At 42.4% G+C, this 18,228-nt stretch overlaps 1 protein-coding gene across 24 annotated transcripts in view; it reads left to right on the forward strand.

Moving 5' to 3' along the window:
- The window catches only part of LOC126869373 (bromodomain adjacent to zinc finger domain protein 2B-like), a 229,673-nt gene that overhangs the window by 51,926 nt on the left and 159,519 nt on the right, over nucleotides 1–18,228 (forward strand). For 23 of the 24 annotated variants that reach the window (XM_050625812.1, XM_050625813.1, XM_050625811.1 and 20 more), the window contains one exon: nucleotides 3,471–3,530. The gene's annotated coding sequence lies outside the window, so the exon portion shown is untranslated. Of the gene's footprint in view, nucleotides 1–3,470; nucleotides 3,531–16,529; nucleotides 17,294–18,228 lie in introns of those variants that run through there. The other variant, XM_050625819.1, reaches the window with a different exon arrangement.

The following is an 18,228-nucleotide window of genomic DNA, read 5'->3' on the forward strand; positions in this document are numbered from 1 at the left end:
TATCCGGCACATCGGAATTTTTGGTACTGCTTTCGTGGCAGCAGATACAGGGAAGAGGTAAAGAGGGAGAAGAGGAGAGGGAGAACGCAGCAGAGGCTTTCAGGCTCGTTCTTCCGGTGCAACAACCCGGAATGCCTTCAGATCTCGTCCGCAAACGACGTCCGTCTTGTACGTGTCGGTACGTTACGGGCCATATCTCGTTCCCCTTAAGCCCCGTGCGCGTTCCATCCCCCGATATACCAATTCCACCCAGTGCTTTGCGATGGAACGTGAACTCGCTTCTGAGCCTTTCTCGTGTCTCATACACGCCGGGACACACGGAACGAGCCAGCGGAGAATCGGTTAGAGGAGGACCCGCACAGCGATAGAGCGACCGAGTAAGCTGCGAGAGAGATGACAAACGAGCGGCTCGCGATGGATAGAAAGAGAAAGAGAGCGAGATGAAACGAGAGAAGAGACGAGGCCAGGGAAACGTCGAGCAGGAGGAACCGGGCCGTGGAACGTGCACGCGGGAAAGAGAGCTCCTACCCGAACACACATCCACGGTTCTACACACACGGACAGGAGAACGCAGAACGAGAACCGATGCGGCTGTCGCGAGGAAGAAGAGTCGACGGGGGCAGGGAAGGCGGCTGGTTGGAGTGTCAGGAACGAATCCAGAGGGGGATAGAGAGAGAGAGAGAGGGAGAGAGCACGAGCGAGCCCGGCGATGCGACGGACGGTGCGAACGTGGAAAAGAGAGAAGAGGAAGAGCTTAGAGAGAACGAGAGCGCGCATTGTAAACGAGAAAGACGGCAAAGAGAGAAGGACGAACGGAGCGAATCGAGAGAACGAGCATAAGTGAAAGAGGATCGAGAGAGCGTGTATATATGTGCATCGCGGACGAAGAAGAAAGAGAGATGACGGCAGAGGCGTGCAAAAGCACGAGTGAGAAAGAAGAAGCGTAGCTACAGCTATACAGCTACAGAGAGGAACGAGGGACACGGCCAGATAGAACTCGAGCTTCGAAGAGTAGTAGCGCGTGCTCACAAACTCAGCCAGCGCCTCTCGCACAGCGTGTGTCTCCCCGATGTCCCTCTCCTCTCCTCCCTTGATCCGCCGGTGGTACGCTTCTCTCCTATGCTCTACTACGCGCGTTCGTCGTCGTCGTCGTCGTAGTCGTCTCACTCATCTCTTGGCCCCGCGTCCGCCTAACCAACCTCATCCCACCTAGCCTTTACCATTTCCTCCTCCTCCTTCTCCTCTCTCTTTTCCCCGTTCCTGCCACGCTCTATCTCGGTCCGCTGCTACGCTTCTCTCCCGGTCCACCCACCCACCGACCCACGAAACCGCTCGTTCCCGCGCGTCGACTCACCCCACGTACACCAGAGGCTCACTCCCTATTACTCGGCTTTGCTGCACCGTTCTCTCTTTTTCTTGCCCTCCGCGGTTCTTTTTCTTCCTTTCCTCCGGCACCCTTTCTCTACCGGTTATGCTCCCTTCGTTTACGCGTTTTCTTTCTTCGCGTCACGCGAAGAAAGGTATACACAAAGAGAGATACAGAGGAGAAGTAATCTTTTTCCCGCGTTCTCTCGTGGCTCTTCTTCGGCCCTTCGATCTCTTCTCATCGCTTTCCATCTCCTCACCCTTTCGCGTCGTCCTCCTTCGACTCGCCACGACCTCTCTTCGTTCGCGTCACCGCTGTTCGGTCGTTGGTTCGCTCGTTCAACGGCTACAAGCAGCATAGGCGCCCAGAGCCGGCCGACGCGACCGACAGCCAGCTCCTCGCGATTATCTTTTGTCCGATCGTACATACGTGCGTGTGCACGTCGCTCCGCAGTATGCTTGTTGCGCGCGGGATGAAAGCGCGAGCAGAGAGGCGCACGCACTGGATACCGGATACACATGCTCGTTTTAGTTTCTCTCCTCCATGCATCTGTCTTCCTCATCGTCGTCGTGGTCGACGTGCTCGTTCGTACTTCTCGTTGCTCTCCATCGCCGTCGTCGTCGTCGTCGTCGTTGGCTCGTCGGTCGCCTGTATGCATGTATCTGCGAGTGCCGCCGCCAGCGTAGCGCCACGCCGCGACGCGACGCGACGCGACGGCTAGAACGACGAGCTTTATATTATCGTCGCTCCCGGCGATGCCGCGCGTAGCACGGGAACCAGTAGCGGTAGCGGTCTGCTCTTCTTGCGGCGCAACAGAGAAAGATGGAGCTCTGGAACGATGGAAAAAGAGGTGCAGTGGGAAACAGGCAACGAAAGAGAGAGAAAGAGAGAGGAGACGGAGAGTGAGAAGGAAGGAGAACGCGGCGAGTCTGGAATTTTGCACAGCTCTGCGGGTCTCGATGGCCGGGAATATGGGTATTATCGGTGGGATGCTTTTTGAAACTGTAGCTCGTTTGGTCCTCTTTCTCCTCTCGCTACTCCTCCTCTCCATCTCCACCTGCATACCCTCCCACCTCCTCCTCCACCATGGCGCTCGGCTCTTCTAGGAGGTTGTAATTATTTGCGCGCGTGTGTGTAGGCGCGTTACGCGGTCGCGTAGTTCGATACAAAAGTAACGCTGTCGGGCATGCGGCAAATCGGCGGTTCGTCGACTCGACATCGGTTTCGTATAACGTATCTGCAATATAGATAGAGACGTACGTGTCTCGCTGTGTGTACGAATGTGTTGAGCACGGTGAACGAGATACATGCTCGAACGAATCTTTATACCTGATAGCTTTTGGTTAAGCCGCGTGTGTACGCTCGCATTCGCGTGCACGCATGGACCATCCGTAATTACAGGGAATATCGCGTCGGCGTTTAAAGCGTGCTCTAAACCGAGACAACGCTAACCGAACGGTACTTTACGAAGACCTTAAAACCACGGGACATTCCGGCAACTATAAATAAGGCGAGGCGCGCGAGTAACACACGCGTGCCTTCGTGCATGCCCACAGCATGGTATAGGATATAAGTACGCGCATAGAGAAGCAAAACCTAACCTAAACGATAATTGAGAAGCTTTCTGGGAAACATAGGGTAAAGTGGGGATTTGGGTAACTTGTATTGGAAGTTTCAGTTTTAGTTGTTTTAATATTAGCTACGTTTGTGAACACCATGATAAGTATATTTTTGTACATTTTTTGATTTGAACGTTACGAAATTGTGACTGATATCAGATTTTTGTTTTTTCAAGTACTAAACAATATAGTTGTTTTTGCTATATATATAGAGAGAGAGAATTTTTTAGAAACAATTGATTTTAACCAGTTGTAGATGGCGTTAGTTGAACACAATGGCAAATGTCAAATGGAAGAAGATGGGTTTTGAACATGCACAGGTCGAGAATACACTGACAAGTAGATTTAGCGAAGGGTAACGCGCGCGCGTCTAGTTTGCTTCTCCTCGCCTTTGCCAGCTCGTTTCGCTCGCTACTTTATGATTTACTATCGTGCCGTTATCCGGTGCACACTCAAGACACGTTTCTTTCTGTTTGATTCCGCAGGAGTTGGAGTGACGAAGGAAGTTCCTAAGAGGTTCCGGTACAATGTCGACAGCCTACAGGGTGAGTTACTTAAAATCGTTCAATTTTTTATATTCGCGCATATATTTCGAAAGTTTGTGTGTTAAAAGAATACGAAAATCGTCGATAAACGATTCCAATCGAAAAAATACAAAAGCATTGTTTGACCATTGTTCAGAATTTATAGTAGTCACGGTATTGTTCATACTAGAATTTATTTCTTCTGTTAATATTGTTTATTTGGCAAATACCATTTTCTGTAAACTTCCAAATAGTTTTTCGTTTTTCCTGCAAAGCTTGTTTCAGTTTGTGTGAGTTCACTTTTGAGATACACGCGTGGTATATGTACCTATCGTGTATACGGTAAAATGGGTCAGACCACAGGAAAGTGTAATTTAAAATAAAACACGAAGCTCAATTTTCTAAATAAACATCGAGGTTCCAGAGATTAGACCGTAACCGTTATTATATTTTATTAAATGGAAAATTTCAAGCCTCGAACCGTGTATCGGTTCTTATTACGAAAGCTTCGATATTTTCAACCAATTTTTGAGTCTATTCTGGCGAACCTAGAATTTGGCTATCCTTGCGGTAATGACCGCCACGAGACGATCGGATTAAGTTTATCAGATGTTTCTCGATGGATACTTAGCACGTTAGCGGCGGTGAACTCGCGATAACGGTTTTCCATGCTTCGTTTGTTGCGTGTAAATCACCCGTTCCGTGGCCACGTATAATTTGTACGTTATATGCTCGACACTCGGCAACCCTTTCTATGAATACCGCTTCATCGTTCGTGGACGCGTGTATATGCGTATAAACGTATGTATATATGTATTTGTGTGTAAACTACCGCGCGCGCATCAACTCCCCTTCTTTAGCTAGTGCAGCCTCGTTATCTGTGCGAGAAAGCTCGATTGATGTCGTTTCACGCACCGACGATCTTTTTGGATTTTGTATCAGTGCTAGCAAAGGGATGAGAGGGAGTCTAGGTCGAGATTAACGTGAGGATATTTTGCTGGCAATTAGCGAAAGTGGAAAGTTCCGTTTCCCGGTGCGACTACCATGACAGGATTTTCCAATTTCGTCAACATCGTTTTCTGTAGACGTTGGTTTCTTGAGTCGGAACTTGGAAAGCATTTTTGAAGATCGTTCCCGAACAAGATTCGGAGTAAATGTATTTTTAACTTTATCTGTAGATATTTGTGTTAATTCTTTCGCTGTGATACCTTCAGAGCCCTTTAAGGCGAAAGGGTTAAAAGTTACGACGCGAAATTCATGTTTAAATTTTACTTCAACCTCTATTAAAACTGTTCTAATTTTAAGAAACTGTGTCGAAATAGAAATGAAAGAAAGATACCTCTTCTTAGTCCATTCTACTATATAATCCTATTATCTACATGCATGTAACATATTTGTATTATAAATGTTCATAAAACTGTATCAGACGCTATTTATCGGAAGCATTTTCCCTTCTCGTATTTACGTAATACGAGATTAAATATGCAAAACTCAGCGTTTCTTTTTTTCTCGGAGATAAATAAATCGTTGAAAGAAAAAAAAAAAAAAAAAAAAACAGAAAGACGATGAAACTGGAATATACTCGTTGCCGTGGCATTACGTTCCGTGGGCACGTCGAACTCCCGCGAGTCGTATAATTTGTCACCGGATGACGTCAACGGACAGTTCTGTTTCTTAGGCGGCACAAACGTACTTACGTGTGCATCGTGATTACTGCTTATACGCTCATGCTGCACCTTGCGCATGGAAATACAGGAATACGAGGTAGCGTGTTCGCGAACTCGCTGGAATGAGTCCACTCGCCTCGTTTCTCCAACGACTCCGGTTCCTCGTCGCTGATCGAACGTTCCACCTACGCCCTTTCACCTTCTTTCTATCTTTCTCTGTTACCAGTGTAAGTCCGCATTCACGCTTCCTGTCTTTCTCTAAAGGTGTGTTTCTCGCCGATATTCGCAAATTACTTTGGTACTCTGATTAATTTATAGTAACAACAATTGGATCCGATTAACGACGAATTAATTAATAATTAGAAATAGAATTTACTAGCTTTTTATGGCATCGGCAGGCTATAAATTGAAACTATCTGTTAGAGAACGTAACAGTAATATTCTTGACTATTTGCTGTATCATTATGTATTATATGTACCTACGATTACTGCTTAAACATTACACTGCTTCTTACATTAACTGGCAAGTTGAGTAAGAACGGTTTTTCTACTAATTTAGGAAACTTCTTAATCAGACTCGCAAGTCAAAAGCTACGCAAAAGAATCTGCAAATGGGGTACTTGTCAAATAACGAAATAGTTCTACAAAGCTTGTGTCACATTCTATTTAGTTGCCGCGTTCGGTAGTGTTAACTGACGTTTGATGCAACTGGCAATATGTTCCACTTTCGGCTAACCTGCTGTGTGCGGGAATATTGGCACGGGAGAGGAGCAAAGTTGTTCGAAAGTAAATTAACAATATGATTAACAATGATTTATTCAAATCTTACTCGATTTCGATATTGACAATTGACTGACAGACTGACGGATATGAAATTCTTCGGTTGACAAAATGTTAATTCTTCGGTTGACAAAATGGTAATTATTCGGTTGACAAAATGGTAATTATTCGGTTGACAAAATGTTAACCAACTCTTCAATAGACAAAATGGTAACTAACTCTTCGATAGACAAAATGGTAACTAACTCTTCGATAGACAAAATGGTAATTCTTCGGTTGACAAAATGGTAATTCTTCGGTTGACAAAATGGTAATTATTCGGTTGACAAAATGGTAATTCTTCGGTTGACAAAATGTTAACCAACTCTTCAATAGACAAAATGTTAACTAACTCTTCAATAGACAAAATGGTAACTAACTCTTCAATAGACAAAATGATAACTAACTCTTCAATAGACAAAATGTTAACTAATTCTTCAATAGACAAAATGGTAACTAACTCCTCGATAGACAATGGTAATTATTCGGTTGACAAAATGGTAATTATTTGGTTGACGAAGGGTAATTAATTATTGACTTCTTTGAGTCGCTACATTTATTTATATCTGTCGGAGATGAAAAGACATCGGGGTCTTTCTTTTGAAAATGTTTTGGAAGATCCCCAACGTTTGTTCAAACTGCCGACATTGTTTAAAGCTTTAAACTGTTTTAATATCGTTATAAAAACATAGTTGGATAAACTGCCTTTTACTTCAAATACTATAAAAATGGTTTCAAGTAAACGTTTTAAATTACCTCGATTTCAAAGAAATTACCAATTTTACTTTCGCGCTACGAATCGTGCGAGGTGCAGGACGTGACACTTGACTCTTAAGAATCGTTTATTATTGCGTATTAGTTTTTAAAAATCAATTTAATCTTTTCACAACATTCTATTATACGTAACTATGGCGACTACAAAGAAACACTGCATTTACATTTATTTGTATCTAATTTTTCAATGAAATCTTCTCACGTACATCTTGTCAAAAGTGAGCTACTTACTAATACTTTCGAATTAAAAGCACATAGATATTATATTATGCACGTTCTTTGTGTCCTACTATCTTTTACTTTCTACATGCAGTTCATTTCAATATTTCAATTGTAGAAAGTATTTCAATGTCCATATATAGATATTCTAGCTATAAACATTTTGCAAGCATCGTTCGTGAACACTAGTCGCGAACACGTTTGCTAGCGAGTACACACGCTTCAACATTAAACGACGTTTGGGAGAACGCTTCGTTGCATATATTACGCGATCACGTTCGCTCGTGCCTTTTCACGTTCGTCATCCACAAGTTTCCTTTTTACCGTTTTATTCGAAAATAAGTGGCCAAAAGGGAGGAAAGGTTGGTTTTCTCTCCCTGGTGTTTCGCCTTCACTTTGCGTCCCTCTCGATGCCGCGATCGAATTTATGGCGCAGATAACTCGGGTTAAGTACGATCTTAAGCGACTGGAGGGGCGTAAAATATTTTATGGTTACAGTAAATTTTATCGGTTTATATCTCTGCTCTGTTAGCTTCGTATTAATATAAGATGATCTTCGCCGTAGAAACCGATGCGACCAAGCGATATTTTAACGGACGAATCAGCTTCGTTTGCGCGATACCGACGCGATTAGTAAATCGGGTACCTGGATCGTTTCATTAAAGCTGTCAATTGGCTTTAAATTTCTTCTGCTCTTTCTCTCTGCTCGTTCGATTTATCGGTCACATTTAGTTGGTTATTATACCTTCACGGTAGTTTATTTAATAAAAAGAGAATGAAAGAAACGGAGTTAAAGAACAAGGAGAGAGAAATAACTTGGCGTTTAATGAGAGTTCATCGGCCCTCCACACTTTCTCACGAAAATATTTAACAGCTACTGTACAGAAGACTTTTATGTCCATATTATATGTGTTGTATAAAACATTTTGGAATTTCATTGGCAAGATATCTATTGCAAAAGTATATTTAGTAACAAAAATTATACACCTATTTACAGCATGAACAGCCATGCTAAGCATACGGTAGGTGTCAAAACGATGAAAATTAACTCTTTAAATACCTTTATCACCTCTCTGAAGTATACAGGGTGGTTGGCAACTGGTGGTACAAGCGGAAAGGGGGTGATTCTACGCGAAAAAAGAAGTCGAAAATATAGAGTAAAAATTTTTCGTTCGAGGCTTTGTTTTCGAGAAAATCGACAGTGAAATCCGTTATAACGAGACGCGATAAAGTAGACGCGTACCGAGCGAAAATTCAAAGTCGATTTTCTCGAAAACAAAGCCTCGAACGAAAAATTTTTATTCTACATTTTCGACCTCTTTTTTCACGTAGAATCACCCCCTTTCCATTTGTACCACCAGTTACCAACCACCCTGTATAACTCCATTAAATATTTTCTGGCTTTTACGTACATTTTCAAATTTCTTTCAGATTTGACCAATGCGTTTACTGTAGTCGGGTCTCATTATTACACGATCAATGAAATTTCAGGATGTTTCGTATGACGAATAATATATTCATAAAAGGTATCTACAATTGTTTGAACAGTTTGGTGGAACTGTGCATATCATACAGCCTTTTTCGTAGCTCTTGTTTCTACCACTTTTATTCCAACCTCGCGACGATTCACTTCGTATCCGAATGCAAATCCCATTACTTTTTACCCTTTGTTTCTCCGCCAGCCGTGTCTCTTACACTGGCCGCTCAAGAGCAGCGATTTTAAAATTCGCGCTTCGTGCGCGTCACCGTCCACCGAGACGCGACTCGAATCGGTAACTTGCTCGTCTTTTCGGATACGTTCGAGGATGAGAAGCTCCGAAAATCGTGACTCACGCGAGTATTTGTCTGCTCTGCGACCTCGAGCTCTAGCCGAAATTTTAAGTAGCATGCCGCTACGCTCTCACGTAATTTCCAACATGTTCTCCAACTGTTCTCTGCGTGAACTCTAATCGAAATTTAAGGAATTTCTGCGTAATATCCAACGTGTTCGCGAACTGCACTCAAACGTCAAATTCATTTGCCAACTGTACTCAAATGTCAAATTCAGTCGTTCTTTGTTCTTTTATCCCATCGCTACTAATTGTTTCTGTTTCTTAATAACGTTGAAAGACGCTGTCGTATTTGCATAAATTAGCATCGTTCACGTACTCGCTAGGAAGAAATGAATTAACTAAAAGGATACAGACGAGAATGTTGAAAAGATCGTGTTTAGAGATAATTCACGATGGATTATCAGGAACATATTTTTCTCCGAATTTTGAAAACAAGAGTCACGATCGTTTAAGCAAAAGGTTTGCGGATTTTATTAATTGCGTCTCTTATGTTATCCTACTTTATTCGTCTGCATATTATTATCCTTATTACCTATCAGCGTGTCGCGCGTAATTTCTTTAAATACAACCTACTATACGTACTGCATAAAAATTCCTACTATCACTGGACTGCCTCATCGACGAGGCCAACTAACTATAGCTTCATTGATTAAAGTGTACAATTTGTTATTATTTCTTTCGTGTGTCATAACTTGCTGAAAATTCAACAACTCACTGTATTCTTAGGATACGTAACCCAATGTCACTTCCGCTACATCCACCCAATGCGTCACACTATAGCAGCGAAAAGTTTCTCAGCGTGTTGTACGCGTACACGTGGCGAAACAACAAAAACGAACACACGCACGCTCCTAGCGCAGTTAATCCGAGTGCGCCAGTGTCACCAAAGGGTTAATTGGGAAGGAGCAGCGAGCCGCGAATACTACGCGAGGTTACCTTAAAAGCAAGCAGCGACGTTGGACCCGAGGCGAGTCGCGCGTTGGAAGCTGCCGGCGGACTAGCAAAAGACGAGTGAGATATATGCACATCTATACAGGGTGTATGAGAAAATTGGTGTCAAACTTTGTGCCGAACTGGTCCGAGGAACCAGCAGGGAAATCTTAAAGCTGCGGATCATCTGTGACTCGATACACGTATCATACAGATAGATAATATTTCCTTTTTCTTTCTTAAGAAGTTCATTCTGAACATTTCTAAAGATAGGTACATGTCTTTTGTCGTTCGAAGCGTTTTAAACTTGTACAAAGTTGTCGTCAAAATTGGCCGCCGTACGAATCCCTCTTTACGCTCACCGTACCATCTTCGCCGGAAGTTAGAATCTAGCACAGTGAACCTTCATCTAGCAGAGTTGCGCAAGAAATTTGCAAACATCCGGACATAAGCTGTCGAAGAGTGGCATTCGAACGAAGAATCGCTAGCCATGTCACCGTGGAGAGAATCGTGCATGACCAATAGTTGTTTCCTTGTCGTTTAACATCTGTAAATAGGTAATATACAGGGTGGTTGGTAACTGGTGGTACAAGCGAAAAGGGGATGATTCTAGGCGAAAAAAGGAGTCGAAAATGTAGAATAAAAATTTTTCGTTCGTGGCTTTGTTTTCGAGAAAATCGACTTTGAATTTTCGCTCGGTACGCGTCCACTTTATCGTTGTCTCGATGGAAAAATTTAAAAATGAAAAAAAAAAATTTTTTTCTATATTTTTGACTTCTTTTTTATATACTATGTATATTAGTAACTGTATACTGGCAATTCCCAAGTATTGGGTTGTCCGGGAAGTTTCTTTCGTGTTATAAGGAAATAACAGACGCACAATTATATTAGTTTATCGAATTATGGACAAACATAATAATAGAAATATAAGGAAATAGGTCACACCTAATTCGATAAAATGATGTAAAACAGAAATTGTTGTTTCGTCTATTGTCATCTTATGAAACAAAAGAAACTTCTCGGACAACCTGATACGATATACAGTAAGCCACGCTCTCACGAGAACGTCTCATAAATCTCAAACTACTGATATTCGAATCCACGTTTATCAAAGGCTTCCGCTTTCTTTCGACGAACACCACCTGGAATTTCGCAGCAATTTTCTGAAACACCCTGTATAGAGAGGAAATCAGAGAGAAAAGGAGAAGACGAGACCGAGGGACAGGCGCGGCGAGGTACAACGAGAGAGAGCCGGTGGAATCGTTGCGGACGCATGAAACGGCGTTAGCTGCGCACGCCACCGTCTCCGCCGGAAATTATGCCAGCTCTCCGTTTCTACGTTCGGTGTAAACGAACCGAGGTAACGCCGGCCGGCCAGCGTCGACCATGCCAGTGCGGAACACGCCCCCAGGAACTGCGTTTCTCGTGGGCGACGGCCTGAAATATCGAGCGCCTTGCCCACGTACACACGCGAAAACGATGGAACCCGACCGACTGTCCGGAGAGAAAGAGAGAAACCGGCCTCTCTCCGGCGGTGGGTTGCCCGGGACGAAAACGAGAAGGAAGCAGGCAATCGGGACAGGTTCGACGCTGGATACGAACGATCGTTGCGGAGAAAGAGAGAAATATTATAGAAGAGGGTGTGGGTTCCAGCCAACTTTCCAGGGATAATTTTCCATCCTCCTGACCCTTCTTCGGTTAAGGAAAATCTCGGCCGGAATACCGCGTTCCTGTTCGCTACGCGCACAGTTTAGGGCGAAGGAAACTACGTTTCGATGTTTCAATGACTCGATGATGCTTGTGGCAATGTTGAGTTCCGCGAGATAAGATAGGCGAGGTTTATGTTCGTAGATGCGCTCAGTCGAATTGTTCTTGGAGATTCTTAGGCAAAGAGGACTAAGAGCGGTTTCTTTGTTGCGTCTAGCATGAAGATGCAACAGACTGAGAACAGGCTGAGATTGGAAAGAAACAATTTTGCCGTAGTTTAGAATCAACGTGATCGGTGTTAAAATATCGATCTACTGTAAAATTGAAGAGAGGAAAGAAAATCGTGTTACGAATATGGTTTTTTAAAAAATTACCTTGCCAGCTTCTGTCATCTCTTGATGATAAATGAATTTATGGAAGCGAGACGTTTATTCCTCTGGAATTAAACGTTAGATTACAATTACTAAGGATGCGTGTCCTGATGAATAAAACATTCGAAGATGCAACGATTCTCATAATAATCTATATACATGTTTGACCATTCCAACGTATCTTCCAGAACGTTAGTTCATTATAAAAGATCCATTACAACCGTTCTCTTAATCATGTACCTGAATAATGTAATTCAAACGCTTGCAAAAGTAGAATCGGCCAATTTGCTTTCCCAAATACTGAAATACCCTCCAATAAAATAACATTTATGCATCTACATATGTTACTACTAAATTATCCAATAACCCAAAATGATGTAATTTCCTTTTAACAATATTATTTCTATCCAAACCAGTCAAAGTGATTGGTCTTTTAAGAACACACGTAATGATGGAATATTTTTATATTTATTGGTTTATTACTTTCCTACAGAAGCAATTCCACGTCATGTGGTACATTTTTCGTATTATTAATCCATCTGGGACCACGATCGACCTAAACGAGGGTCGACACATTTATAAAAATTGTAGAGCCAGTCGTTTTGACTGCTATGCTATTTCTAGCGATCTAGCGATCGATCCGGAATCTTCCTGATAACCGATATCATCGTATCGAATGATACGCGGTAGAAATTTTAAAAAAAACATGTGGCAAGTTGTAGAAAACGAGGAAACTGGTTGATCGGGGTTCGATAAACAGACTGCAGGACCCTTTTACACTCTGAAAAGTACCAGTCGTTTTAAGTAGCCTTGATACAAAATTATTTCCAGTTTGAATACATAAAAAACAAGATAAAATTCATTATATTATTCTTTTAGTCATCGTTGCGAAAGTCATTACATCATTGCGAAAAAATATAACATGAAGCAAGGAGTTTAAAATAAAATTGTAAAACCAGTGAATTTGTGGTAGTTCTAGCGTTAATTAACCAGCCTGTATTGCCTCATCAAACGATCGACGGATTAATCATAATTACACGGCACATAATAGGCAAAGAGTTAAAGGAACCGCTGTAATAGAAGGTTAGCTGAATGTTGTAAAATCCGCGGTGGTTATCGTTGTTATTATCGTTTACACGGCTCGCTAAGAGATCCAAAATCAGTAAGATTTTTAAGCGTTGTGATCATGTACGCGCATGTTACATGGTCACGAAGTTGGTTCCGGGATGAAAAAAGTTTATGTTATGTGGGTGGATGGCTTAGAGAGAAAATTAGATGCTGGCAGAAAAGAGGGAAGAAAAACAGCGGTGGGGAAGTTTCGAGGGATAATTTTCCGCCTTCCTAGCCTGTGGCGGCTACGCGAGCACAGGAAACCCGGATACGAGTCGAGCTGCACGCAGCTTTTTATAGTTTCTTAGCGTGGAAACGCTGTCCCGAAGCAGGTTGCGGGTTGACGCATCTATTACGAAAGAAGTAATTTAATCGGCGTTCCGTGAAAAAAATCGAGAAACCTGTTATTAAAGCTTATCGTTAAACTTTGACGCATCGTGTTTATTCGATCTTCTCAAGAACACGAAAGTTTGAAAAGCTTTTGTTTCTTGCGAATAGTGCAGTCTATTATCGGTTATTAATCAGTGGAAGATAAAACGCGCAATATTGTATCATAATATATGATAAATCGCAATGTAAACTTTTCGCACGAGTGTGTTAGTTTTTTCATAGACAAATACGGTGTTTTTTCTGTTGGCGTTGTTTCGTAGAACCTCGGAGGATTTAAAGAAATGTATGTGCGTATAATATTTAGAAATCCTAGCTTAGGATTTTAAGTACGTTTGATTCATGGCAGAATTTTAACGTAAGCGATACTATAAAGCGTATTCAGGGCGCAATGGGTGCAATTCTTTCGCTTTATGAATTTAATTTCAGTTTATGTAGCGAGTATCAAATGTGTGTGTGTGTGTGTGAACAAAGCGCAGGAATTTCAAAGCTGTTTTAAGGTATTGCTTAACAATGACATCGCCTGGTCACATATGTTTATACATATGTATATAAATATTTACAGATAAAATTACAATTAAAGACAATAATACACTGGTACTTGGATTTCGATAAAAATCAACATTAAATTTGCCGAAAACACCTCTATGCATTTAGTAATTGCAAAAAAAAAAAAAAAGAAAAAAAGAAAAAATATCGAAATCCGTCATTTCGACGAGTTTGGTAGTTCTAGCGTTAAATTTCAGCGCTATCAAACAGTCGAACCAAATGAAACATCGATTCCAGTGCGTGAACGTGTGTACTGTACGATAATTTCGTTGGGAATCATGCGATTGTTTACTTAGCGTTGCGCGGCGATTCTTTCTCGTTTATTTTCAAACGCATTCGCGGCCCATCGATAAGCGAAAATTACAGTAACGCAGCAGGCCGAACGAGTTACGAGTGCTTTTTAATTGCACGCCTGCTCCCGATAAATCGGTTTTTATTTCGTTCGTTCCACGCCGAATACGAAACTGCTTGCTCTCCTCGCTGATTTTTGTCTCGGATCCACTGCGAGCTTGGGCGATATCGTTCGTGGCTAAGAGCGTGGCTCGTGTTTTAAATAGTCGGCTTAAATTTTGATTTTCAACTTTTTAGCAGGCGGAATTACCGGCTAACTGGCGCGGGAAATTAAACCGCCGATTCACCTCTTATATTTCGAGCAAGTTTCACGCGTTAACATCCAGTTAGCTCGCAGCTCGCACGGTGTACATTTTTCCACTACTTTTTTTTCACGTTTCTAGTTACATCACCTACGATTTTTTTTTTTTTACAACCGTCCCACTTGAACAGATTCTTACCTGTTACTTTTGCCTTTAATAAATTTAGAAATGTTTAGTATGTCACCGCGTAGCTACAACTTATCGGTAAATTAATAAATTTGTTTGCATAATAGGTACAAGCTCGACAAGCAATAAACCGAACGACGTTTTACGTGTAAATTTTACAAATTACATGCCACCTTATTATCTTATCTGTCTTGCAATTTATCGGCTCATTAATATCATGAATAATACACCGCTCGTAACAATTAAAGGATCGTTACTACCAACTATTTCGTTGCAACAAACAAGTATGTAAATAGAAATTAAAGGTATTATACACACTAGATAGTTGACACGTTATAATTATCTTACAAAATATAGAAGCGCGAAGAACGAATATGAAGATTAAAACGACACGGATGGCAATCCTCTGAATAATTTGAGCAACGCAAAAATAAGAACGTTACCCGAATTTAGCACCAGAACTACCAATAGTTAGCCCCTTAACCTACACCTACGGGCATAGCCCGTAGTACGATGATCGGACCAAATATAATATACAGGGTGGTCGGTAACTGGTGGTACAAACGGAAAGGGAGTGATTCTAGGCGAAAAAAGAAGTCGAAAATATAGAATAAAAATTTTTCGTTCGAGGCTTCGTTTTCGAGAAAATCGACTTTGAATTTTCGATGGGTACGCGTGCACTTTATCGTGTCTCGTTATAACGGATCTCACTGTCAATTTTCTCGAAAACAAAGCCTCGAACGAAAAATTTTTATTCTACATTTTCGACTTCTTTTTTCGCGTAGAATCATCCTCTTTCCATAAAACAGAATATTTTTATATTTATTGATTTATTACTTTCTTACAGAAGCAATCCCACGTTATGTAGTGCATTTTTCGTATTATTAATCCATCTGGGACCATGATCGACCTATTTGTAAAATTGTAGAATCAGACATTTTGACTGCTATGATATTTAGCGATCTAGCGATCGATCCGGAATTTTCCCGATAACTGATATCATCGTATCGAATGATACGAGGAATCTGGTTAATTGTGGTTCGATAAACAGGCTGCAGGACCCTTTTACACTCTGACAAGTAGCAGTCGTTTTACCGGTGAATACACAAAAAACAAAATACAATTCATTATATTATTCCTTTGGTTATCCTTGCGAAAATCATTACATCAAAAAATATAACACAAAGTAGGAATTTTAAAATAAAATTGTGAAACGAGTCAATTTGACTGGCGTGGTAGTTCTAGTGTTAAGCATCGAAAAATATCCAAGAAATGCGAGTATCTAACAAGCTCACCATCGCTGACCCTAGAAGATTCGTTAATTTGTCGCGAATCAGCGCCATTTCCATCCAAATTTTATCAGCGATCGAGCGCCTTCTGTTCCTCTGCTGATGCTGTTCTGATGGAGCAGCTCCGTGGCGTGGAAAGAAGCACAGCCTTTAAGCAGTAATTCGGCGGTGCAGAATGCAAAAGTCGAGTCACGGCGGAGGAAGACGGTTGCGGAGGAAACGCGATAAAAGAAGGGGACTGACGATCGGGTGAAAAAGGAAGAGGAAAAAGGCGGTCTCGGCGGTGGTGTGCTTGTTTGCTACGAAGATCCTGAGAGCGCGCGAAAAGAGGGACGGAGACGGTGCGGAACCAAGAACGATAAAGATGGCGTAGAATCGCCAGAGAAGCAGAAAGAGAGGACCAGAGATAGGATGAAGAGGAGACGATTCTTTTGAGCCCCGGCCAAGTTTTGTGGCCTGTTGGCCGGCTCGTGGAATCCAGTCGCAGGCGATTTCTCGTCTCTGCGCCTTTTAACCGTACTACGTGTCACGTTCGTGTGTGCACGCGTGCAGGCATATGTCTGCAACAGTGCAACCGAGAGGAAGCGTAGCGTGCGTGTATACAAGACGAAGAGGCCACAGCTCGTACCACGTTGTGTGTATTTGAAAGAGCGCGAGTGAGTAAGAGAGAGAGAGAGAGAGAGAAAGAGAAAAAGAGAGCGCACACGAGAAGGAGACGAAGGAATGAGAGATCGGTGACAGAAAGAGAGGCAAAAGCGAGGAGAGCGACAGACTAGCGAGGATGCAAGGTGCTGGCAGACGAAGAGAGACGACGGAGGAGGGAACGAGAAACCGTACACGTTTATTACACGCTGTCCCTTGGATCGCGCTACAGCCGCTGGCAAGACGTTCCATTAACGTCGCTCCGTACCTACGCAATTATTATACTTCCTTGTACAGCGCGTTTAATCGCGTGCGCCACGGTTTTCTTAATCCACTGGCCGATGCGAGTGGGTGCTTCGCAGCTACATCGATATTCTCGTTACAGTTGCGCTAGTGATCGTCGTCGTCGTCGTCGTCGTCGTCGTCGTCGTTTTCCTTGTGAGCCTTTTAATGGAAAGAAACGAAGAAAATGTTGAAGATAACGTTTCAGTGATTAGTCAACGACGAGCCACGGTGGTTAGCTGTTGTGTGTTCCTTCGACTCTCCGTTTCTTCCTCTGTGTTTCTCTCTTTATAGTTGGACGATGTGTAACATGCAGAGTGTCGTTCCACGAGTACCGTCGCGACGCGTGTACAACGATTGATACGATCCAGGTTGCAGAAGCCGCGCGTCTGCACCCCGCCACGCTGCTCCTCGCCAGTTCCTCTTGGTACGTATTATTACAGACGTGGTGTACGCTGTTCGCGATACGCTGTTGTACCAGGCAAGTTGCTTTCAGCGAACTGCGTTTCCCTGTGTCGATTTTACGCAGGCTTGGCTTCGATATGGCACAGACTGGATGACGTTGCAACTGGGAAACGCGTAATGTGTATTCTTTTGTTAATTGATCGGCTATGTCGTTTGCACGGCGGCTGACGCTTTGATATGAAACTCAGTCGCTGTAAGCGTTCTTTCTTAAGCAAGTGGATATCTCGCGATGAGCCAAGTATAAAGTATAATTCGACGAGGCAAAGATACGCGGCTGAAAGATTTATCGCTTTGATTGAGAATAGACTACGTCGCCAATTACAATCTCAAATTCGAATCGAGTTTAGATTCCACGAATAAAACACGTACAGCGTTTGTCTATCAGTTTAGTTAAAAGGTGGATATTTTCGTGATATTTTTAAAGTTGCAAGCGAAAAACGTCTCTATAGATACCATTGTTCTGTTAAAACATTGAAACAAGGATTATAGCCGCGAGTTGCATGAATTTGATATCGATACTTCGTAAAATCTATGTATTAGGTGGTCCGAGAAGTTTCTTTCGTTTTGCGAGGAAATGATGGGCGCACATTATTTTATCGAATTACGTACTATCAAAATAAAGATCGCGACGTTCGACAGATCGGGTTTCGCGTTTGCATAAAGATACGTCGTTGCAAAAGACGCGACTGTAAAAGAAAGACACTTTTTGGCCATCCTAATAACTCTGGCGTTTAAAAAACGAAAGAAACAGAATCCGATAACGTACATTGATGGGAAAATTCGCGAATGGAACGTTCCGTTGACGCAATGTCAGCCTTCAGCGTGTTGAAAAGCTTCGTTCGAGACGAACACGTATATTTTATATATTTGCAATAATTTAGAAGCGTTGAAAAATTG

This window comes from Bombus huntii, chromosome 9 (genome assembly GCF_024542735.1).
Source record: "Bombus huntii isolate Logan2020A chromosome 9, iyBomHunt1.1, whole genome shotgun sequence".
In the NCBI taxonomy this organism is placed as follows: Eukaryota; Metazoa; Arthropoda; class Insecta; order Hymenoptera; family Apidae; genus Bombus; species Bombus huntii.